This window comes from Dryobates pubescens, chromosome 19 (genome assembly GCF_014839835.1).
Source record: "Dryobates pubescens isolate bDryPub1 chromosome 19, bDryPub1.pri, whole genome shotgun sequence".
NCBI lineage: Eukaryota > Metazoa > Chordata > Aves > Piciformes > Picidae > Dryobates > Dryobates pubescens.
The window spans coordinates 4,919,485-4,928,881 of NC_071630.1; positions in this window are offsets into that span (position 1 = coordinate 4,919,485).

The window sequence follows — 9,397 nt, forward strand, 5'->3', positions numbered from 1 at the left end:
CTTGTTAACACAGGTGGTGATTTAAAGATGAGAAATTCTTTACACTGAGGGTGGGGAGACACTGGAAAAGGTCACCCAGGGAGGCTGTGGATGTCGTCTCCCTGGAGGTGTTCAAGGCCAGGTTGGATGAGGCCTTGAGCAAGCTGGGCTGGTGGGAGGTGTCCCTGCCCATGGCACAGGGGGTTGGAACTGGATGGTCTTTAAAATCCCTTCCAACCCAAACCATTCTGTGAATCTATGAAATTGTGCAGTGTTTTGTGTCTACTTTTACCTTGATATCTTCTCTTTTGTCTCCATTTTAAAGAGGAAAGAAAAAGAACAAAGAACCTGCCCACCTAAACCATTCTATGAATCTATGATTCTAACACACTTACAGTGCTGAAAGTCTGCTGAAACAATGCAGAAATGGAGGAATACAAAAGTAAAAACTTTTACCCTCAGGTGATTTAATTGTTCCAAGTCCAGCAGTGTCTGGTATTACCCCATATTAGGGTTAAACCTTCACTCTCACAACTGAAACTTGGCTGCTAAGTATAAACTTGAGCCTAATCCAAGCTCTTGCTTCAAAAAATGTTGGTTTATACAGCTGACTGTGCTAAGTTGGGATGGAAAATTGTTATTGCTGAAGAAGTTTCTTACTATTTTAAAGTAAGTTTCCCATCTGTTTCTTTGTTATATCTCTCACTGCTACATTGCTGCTCATAACTAAAAATACTTTTAATATTATTTCCTTTCTACTGAAAGCAGGAGGTGAGACTAGTGAAGTGGTGAGGGGTTTGCACAGCTAGCAATCTGCATGCCCAAACACATACATGGACAAGAGCAAGGGTAGGTGAAGAAACACAGGCAAAAATAACCTGTGAAGATTAAGCTGAAGACAAACCAAACTCTTAACTTGCTAATAAAGGTCTGCTGGAGCACTGAGAAGACTCTGTGTGCTCCCAAAAGAGGGGGTGCACCCACACCACCTAGTGTGACACTCAGTTATGTCATCTACTTCCTCTTGGGACAGCAATTTGTCCAGGTGGCCAACAAGGCTAATGGTATACTCAGGTGCACTAAGAAGAGTATGCCCAGAAGATTGAGGCTCTTCTCACAGCATCACAAAGGTTGGAAGAGACCTCAAAGATCATCGAGTCCAACCTGTCACCACAGACCTCATGACTAGACCATGGCACCAAGTGCCACATCCAATCCCCTCTTGAACACCTCCAGAGATGGTGACTCCACTTTCTCAGCCCTGGTTAGACCACAACTGGAATGCTGGGTCCAGTTGTGGGCTCCCCAGTTCAAGAGGGACAGTGAACTGCTGAAGAGAGTTTAACAGAGAGCTACCTGGATGGTTAAGGGACTGAAACATATCTCTTTCGAGACCTGGGGCTCTGGAGAAGGCTGAGAGGGGACCTTATCAGTGTCTACAAACGCCTGAAGGGTGGCTGTCAGGAGGATGGAGACAGTTTCTTTTCCGTGATGCCCAGAGACAGGATGAGGGGCAATGGGCCTAAACTCAGTCACAGGAAATTCCATCTCAGCATCCCAGTACAAGGGATGCCACTCCTCTTTTATCTTCAGGCATCAGATCCCAGAAAGTAGGAAAAGAAAAAGGGCCACCTAAGTCAAAGGTAAGACTCCTCTCAACTGGGATGGAAGCATGCTCAGGCCAGAGAGGACCAACACAAAGCAGAAGTTCATTTGGTCTCCATAGTAGCCTAATGCATCAGAATTTGTTCCCCCTTTTCCCACATAAGGTGCCTAGTCTTAGAAAATAGCCTTGGGCCCCTGATGAGAAAAGTGGCATTCCTGTGTGTGGCAGTACAATAGAACATCCTGATTACATTATCTATGTATTTCTCCAGTCTATGACTGACTGCATTTAGAAAAAACCAAAACCATTTCTGTGAAAACTTTTCATCCCTGCTTCCTCAAACAGAGATTTCTTCTCCTTATTCCCTTACTTCTTGCTGAAAAAATTCCTCTTGTGCTCTTTGTGCTCCATGGGCTACCACAAGTGGAAAATGAGGGCACTGGCTTTATGAGAAACTACTTCACAGAGCTGCAGATTTGTCTGCAATGCCTTTTAGCTACTCTGCACCCACTGTGAATTTAAGGGACAAAGCAATTCAACAGTACCTGGTGATCAGGGCTTATGAGTGCTGTTGTTCTACAAACTGCAGCAGCCCAATAAAGTTTGTTCAATATGGCAATTAAATGATCCTTTGATTTTATCTGGTAAGAGATCTGTAAGCTAAGCTGTGTGCTAAAGTATTTCCCAAGTCACTCCTAAACTGCACCCAGGGCAGCAGCCTAAGAAATGAAGGCAGCCCATCTCTTGTCCTCATTCTTAATAATGAAATACAGTGAGAGGAAAGTTCTGCTGTTCCATATTGCTCTCTACAGCTATAAATCATCAAGAAGCAAACCACAAATAAGCATGACAATGGGAATTTTCTGGAGCCATGTACTAATCCAAAGGTTTAAATGGCCAAGGAATCTTCCCTGTACTTGAAATCCCTGTGTGGGTGCCAGACTTCAGGCTTGTTCACACTTAGTCATGCAAGGTTCTGCCTTTCATCTGGAACACCAGAAACACTTTTGTCTATCCTAACTTATTCCTTACAGTGAGGGTGGTGAGGCACTGGCACAGGTTGCCCAGGGACGTTGTGAATGCCCTCTCCCTGGAGGTATTCAAGGCTTTGAGCAACCTGGGCTAGTAAAATCCCCCTTGTCCTGTCTCTAGACACCCTTATGAAAAGTCTGTCTGTAGTCTTCCTGTAGGATCCCTCCAGGTACTGGAAGGCAGCTCTAAGGTCCCCCCAGAGTCTTCTCTTCTCCAGGCTGAACACCCCCAGATCCCTCAGCCTGTCCTCATAGCAGAGCTGCTCCAGCCTTTGGATCATCCTTGTGGCCTCCTCTGGACTCTCTCCAGCAGCTCTGCATCCTTCTTCTGCAGGGGACACCACAACTGGAGGCAGTATTGGAGGTGAGGTCTCAGCAGAGCAGAGTCAAGGGGCAGAATCCCCTCTCTTGCTCTCTGCTCACACTCCTCTGGATGCAGCGCAGCACACAGCTGCCTTCTGGGCTGCATGAGGGCACTGCTGGTTCATGGGGAGCTGCTCAGCAACCAATACCCCCAAACCTCTTTCTTCAGAGCCACTCTCAACCCACCCTGCACCTAGCCTGTATATTGTAGATAGAGACCTTTGGAGAACACTGTTTTGTATAGATAGAATCTAACAGACTTTACTGACATTTTAATAGTATCCTCAGGAGCTGTTCAGATCTCCTATTCATTGTAGTCTTGCAAGGACTTCTTTCCTTGCAAAGAGCACTACTGCAAGGATGTCAGTATATTTAGTTGCAAAGCACAGCTTGGATTAAACAGGCAATAAGCAACAATCTAATTTGTCATGAAAGATAAAAAAAAAGATAGGTAAGAAGTCAGTGGTAGGTAAGCAGCAAGTTAGGGTTTTATCATTTCCAAACCAAGATCCTTTCTGCACAGAATGTAAAGTACAGGTCCTCAGCTGGTGAACCTGATGAAACAGAGCTGATATTATCTGATTATATTTTCATGGCTCTAGATTTAAGTAAATCCCACTGATCAGTCCTGTGATATTTGCTCTGGGCAGCCAGGTGTTGTTCATTCAAATGTAACAGGAATTGCCTGAACTGCTTTACCAAAGCATTCCAGGACATTAGCATTCTGCTGCAGTCATTAAGGGGAAAGTCCTATTTTTAGCAGTCCAGAAAGCATATTCTGCCAGAATTACCTTTCCATTCAAGCAGCAAGCAGTTAGGGCAGCTGAAATGGTATCTGCTAAGATCTCAAGCCTGACAGTTCAGATGTCAGATGTTTACAGTGACGTGCTGCTGACTTTGACAAGTCCTCTCAATCTCCCATACATCATTTTGAGCATTCTTGATGGAAATGAGCAATACTTACTCAGAGCCAGAAATAACACCAGCTAAAAAGGGGCCAAATGAGACAAGTTTCCAGTCCAAAAGCAGCTTAAAAATGAGCAATGAATGATTAAATAAACGAACCAAAAATGAGAATAGAGCCACTAGTGTACAAGGAATGTAAACACAAAGTGTATTTTTAAACTTTTTTCCATCCCCAGACTGGTGCGACACCTTAAATAAGGCAAATGTTTGCTCTGGAACTGAAGGAGAGGTTTGCAGGCATGAGCTTGATCCACTGCAATTGACACAGATGTACCTATATTGCCAAATGCTGTTAGTCTAGTCTTGGTGCACCAGTAGTGATCCATTAGTACCCAGTTGGTGGAGTTACAGCACATTCCTAGCTGTACACATGGATGCATAGTCCTGGCTCACCAGGAGCCAGCAGTGCCCTCATGCAGCCCAAATTGTGTCCTGGGCTGCATCCAGAGGAATGTGAGCAGAGAGCAAGAGAGGGGTTTCTGCCCCTTGACTCTGCTCTGCTGAGACCTCACCTCCAATACTGCCTCCAGTTGTGGTGTCCCCTGCAGAAGAAGGATGCAGAGCTGCTGGAGAGAGTCCAGAGGAGGCCACAAAGATGATCCAAAGGCTGGAGCAGCTCTGCTATGAGGACAGGCTGAGGGATCTGGGGGTGTTCAGCCTGGAGAAGAGAAGACTCTGGGGGGACCTTAGAGCTGCCTTCCAATAGCTGAAGGGATCCTACAAGAAGGCTGCAGAGGAACTTTTTGTAAGAGTGTCCAGAGACAGGACAAGGGGGAATGGTTTGAAGCTGAGGGAGAGCAGGGTTAGACTGGATCTCAGGAAGTATGAGGGTGGTGAGACTATGGAACAGGTTGCCCAGGGAGGCTGTTGATGCCTCCTCCCTGGGGATGTTCAAGGCCAGGTTGGATGAGGCCTTAAGCATCTGAGTCTAATTGAGAGGTGTCCCTGCCCATAGTGGGGAGGTTGGAGCAGATGATCTCTGAGGTCTCTTCCAACCTGAGCCATTCTAAGATTATGAATACACCTACACAAACACAGATACTTAAGTTCCAGTTTCACAAAGATATGATTAATTAGCCTACTAACTACACTCAAGTACAAACCTGTGGTAGGAAAATTCAGTCTCAACTCCTCTGACAAATGCAATGAAGAACTAGTGAAGGGCAGCAGAGAACCCTAGGAAACACTAGAAGTCAAAGGCAAATAATCAGATACCAAATTAGAGGCTAGTGGATCCCCAGTGTAAAATCAGATTTACCTAACTGCTTTTGTTTTCAGTGCAGCTACTTTTCTGTTCACAGTAGGATTAGCAGGAAAGAAACAATTACTGCTTAAATGTGAGGTCTCAAAACCTGAGTAAACTAGAAACTGTAATCAGCAAAAGCCCCAACTCACTCATTGCATTTTATAAATAGCACTTCAAATCTGTCCTTTGGGATTTGTTATTCAAATGAGAAAGGAAAGAGGAATTTAAAAATCAATGTGAATATGCAGATGAAGAAATTAAAGACAGCATATTGGAAATGTTATATGAGCCTTAATTAAAAAAAATAATTAAAAATCCAAGCCATCCTCTCCTAATATCTTCATCTATTAAGTTTGTGATACAAGTAAACAGGAATAGCAACAGATACTTTAATCTACTCTAAAATGTCCCAAACCAAGGCTGAGAGGTTACCTGCACCTCCTAGCCATTGGATAGAGAGATATTGTTTTGTTGACCCACTTATAAAAACAAGATGAATTTTGGTTTACATTTTAGGACAAAGATGAGGATGATAGAAGCAAGGGCTGCCAATTGTCATCAGGCTCTGCTAGTACAGTATCAGATCTCCAAAGGGAGTGATGCCAGTTTAAGCCACCCACAATTTGTGCCTCCTCTTTTCTCCCAGTGGGCTCTGAATTCCCCCCACCCCGATGTAGGTGGGAGTTCCCCCTCTGAGTCATAGGGTAGCCTGGCAGCCTTCCTGACTTCATCCCACCCACAGCTCCTCTCCCAGTGGGCACTCCCTGAGCAACCTCTTTTACCAGGCAGAGCTGCCAGAGTTTCTCTGCCAACACTTGGTGCCTGCAGTGCCTTCATGGGTGTGAGGCCTCACACAGGGAACACTCTGGTAGCTGGCTCCTTGCAGCTGTTCAGCAGCCCTTGCAAGACCCTTCAAAACAGGTGTGGACATGGCACTTCAGGACATGGTGGTCCTAGGTTGAAGGCTGGACTCGGTGGTCTCTCCCAAGCTAAACAATTCTGTGATTTTATGGCTGTGTAGACTTAAGCATTACAGCTATGGTTAACCTCCCCACACTGTAGAGACAAGGACTACACATCAAAAAGTCCTAGGTCATTAACCTCAAGAGGTGAATCTTACTATCCACACACCACATCTGTATGGCTGTGGCTGGGAAGGCATCCCAGTGGAAAGCAGGATTTTGTGGAAGGCAGGGAGGATTTTGTGGAAGGAAGGCAGGATTTTGTGGAAGGCAAGCAGGATTTTGTGGAAGAAAAGCAGGATTTTGTGGAAGGCAAGCAGGATTTTGTGGAAGGCAAGCAGGATTTTGTGCTTGATGCTTCCCCATGTAGTGCACATCACTTTGTCCCCAGGAGCTGGTGGAATTAAGAGAAAGCCCCTGCCAGTTTAGCAGAGATGATAGGAGCTAAGGAGCTGCAAGGCTGTGACAGAGGCCGCTGGGTACAATACATAGGCTGTGATACAGGAGCTCTTCATCTCTAGAGCCCTCCTTACAACGCCTTTAACCAACAGCCATGGATGGCAATGTTTGCTCTGTAAAAATTCAATCGGTCAAACATTTGGATGCTGCAGGTCTTAGGGCAAGATGTTTCTAAGCAGTATTTCAGAATTAGCCCCAGCTTTTATTTACTCTCTAGCAGTCCATGTTAATTTGCCAAGTGCCATTACATAACAGCAATTAATTACACGATTCCTTCATTACTAGCTGTGAGCAGAGACTGCTTCCACAGTGTGCTGAAATGTAGTTCTGAAGCTCTTCTCAGTAGCTCTGAAGGGGAGATAAATGAGGACAAGTAGAGTGCCTACATTAACAACAAAGGATAAATCCAGGCCCCTTCATTGAAGCCAAATGAGATATTCTGTTGTAGGCCTTGACCCAATTCCAGCTACTTATTTTTCTTGTACTTTGTCAGTAAACTGAATTTTAACAATACCTGGGGCTGCCTTATGGCCAGGCCCTATACTTCCTCTACACAGATGGACCTCCAGAATTTACCTTTTTCTTTTACTTTCTTTTTGCTTCCTTCGTTGATTTTTTTTAACTTTTCCTTTGCTTCCTTCCTCTTTAACTGCTGCACACAGAAAGATGAGAAAGTGCAGCTTTAATCCTTCCTACCATCTGTAAGGTTCTAAGGGAATATAACTTCTTCCAAAACCAGGCTTGAAGCTGACAAACAGGAACTTCTGTTGAGCTCTTTGGGTAGAATGGGCATTGACAGGACAGGCTTGAAGGCAGAATAACCTGATCTTTCTCTGAGATGGCATTTCTAGCAAGGCTTTTCACATAGGGGCTGACAAAAAAGGGAAGCTTACCTTGATTCTTCTCTTGTCATAGGAGTTATTAATCTGACATCAAATACAATTTACCCATCTAATTGAAAGAAACCCCAAGAAATCAGTTCATAAGCATAAGAACGTTTTTAGGCACACTTACAGTAAGCACTTCTACAAGGCGTTAATTAGATTTCCATGACTGGAAATAAATACAATCAGATCAAAGTTAGTCCAGATCAGAACAAACAGAAGCTGTGATCTCTAACTATTCCCTATGGAAATATTTGGGGTATCTTAATTTGACATGTCAGTATGGAAAGGAAAAATCCTCTGACTTATGACAGCAATGAATGCATAGTCCACAGTCAAAAGGTCTGGAAAATCTGTCCACTGCTTGAGGGGAAAGGAGACAGTGAAATCACATAGACTGTGAAGATCCATACAAATTAGATAAGCAAATTCTTATTTTTAGCATTTGCCCAAGAGCAAAGACAAGGGAACAGGACACAAACAACTCAGAAGGGAACAAAAAGCCTAGGCTAATCCAGGGTATGCTCAAACAGGCAAGTTCCAGATGCAGGCTGGTCTCATAGAACTGAGGAACATGTAGCTCACATAGCTGAAGAAAAATGGTAATAGGCAGCCAGATTGGGAGGACAAATCTCATATTTCTGTCCCTAAACTGCCACTCCAGGAGTGACCTTGTAAAATGCCAACTATCTTTTGCTCAAAACTGAGGGCCAGAGCAAACCAAGGACTTCACTTGACCAGATTTATGAGAGTATCTTGCCACATAACTCTCATTAAACTTCCTCAGAAGTCAGATGGGTTGCAGGAAGATAAATCCCTGACTAATACCTGGCTTAGTTTGAAACCCAGCACCAAGAGTGCTTTTGGGTGTTTTTTTTTAACTGCCTCAAGATGACTTACGGTTTTAGTTATCATTTTCCCTGCTTTTCTGATAAAGGCATAAAGATAGCACAGCTCTGGAGGAGAGGGAATATGGAAATCAGTCTGGAGTTCTTTCAGTCTAACATATTTTAAGCAAAAGGAATGAATAATACACATTTCCTCCTCCCTCCTCTGCCTTTACCAGAAAAGGCAATACCACCAATACATTCCTTCTCAAGGTAAAAAAAGGATGCCCTGCTCTGTTGTGTGAGTGATTCCTCAGGGGAGGAAATCAGAACTGTGGAACCTGAATGGACATATCCTCTCTGGCTGCAGCAAATGAAACTGCTTGTGATGCAGAGTGCAAGGGCCAGCTTGTCTCAATCACTTCCCTAGAACACAGCTTCCTCTCAGCACGCAGCTCCCCAGATCCCCTTCTGCTTCCTCTTCCAAATTCTGCTGTAGCGTTGCATTAGGAAGTCTGCTCCTGAGATCAAGTGCTTAGCTTTAGGAGCAGATCTGTTACTGAATCTGTCTTTGGAGGCCAGGCATAATTCCACACAGCTTGAAGCTCTTGTGGAATCTCTGGTAAAATACTATCATTTGATACTCACATTTACAAAAGTCTGCAAAAGGAGTGGGATAAGACTCAGCAGAAGTAAGCAGCATCTCAGGTTGTGTTGTTACAACCCCACCATTTCTTACTGGTTGGCAGATGTCAGCTAGAAGAGGGGTTGTCCAGGCAAAGCTAACATTTCTTTGATCAGTCATGTACTCTGTGGAGGCAAACAAATGAGCCATTCCCTGTCCCAGACAGAGTACAACTGCAGTTCATATTCTGCCATATTCAGGAGAACATAGGATGTCCCTCCTATGCTGCAGGAGAATATAGCATATGTTCTCCTGGGAGCTTATCTTGTTTAAAACATGAGCAGGATTTGTTCATGCTATAAACTGAACTACACTGTAATCCTTTCCACTGATTCAATTTTGTTAGTAAATAAGGACAGCAATCAGAGCTGCCATTAGCCTAGTGATGA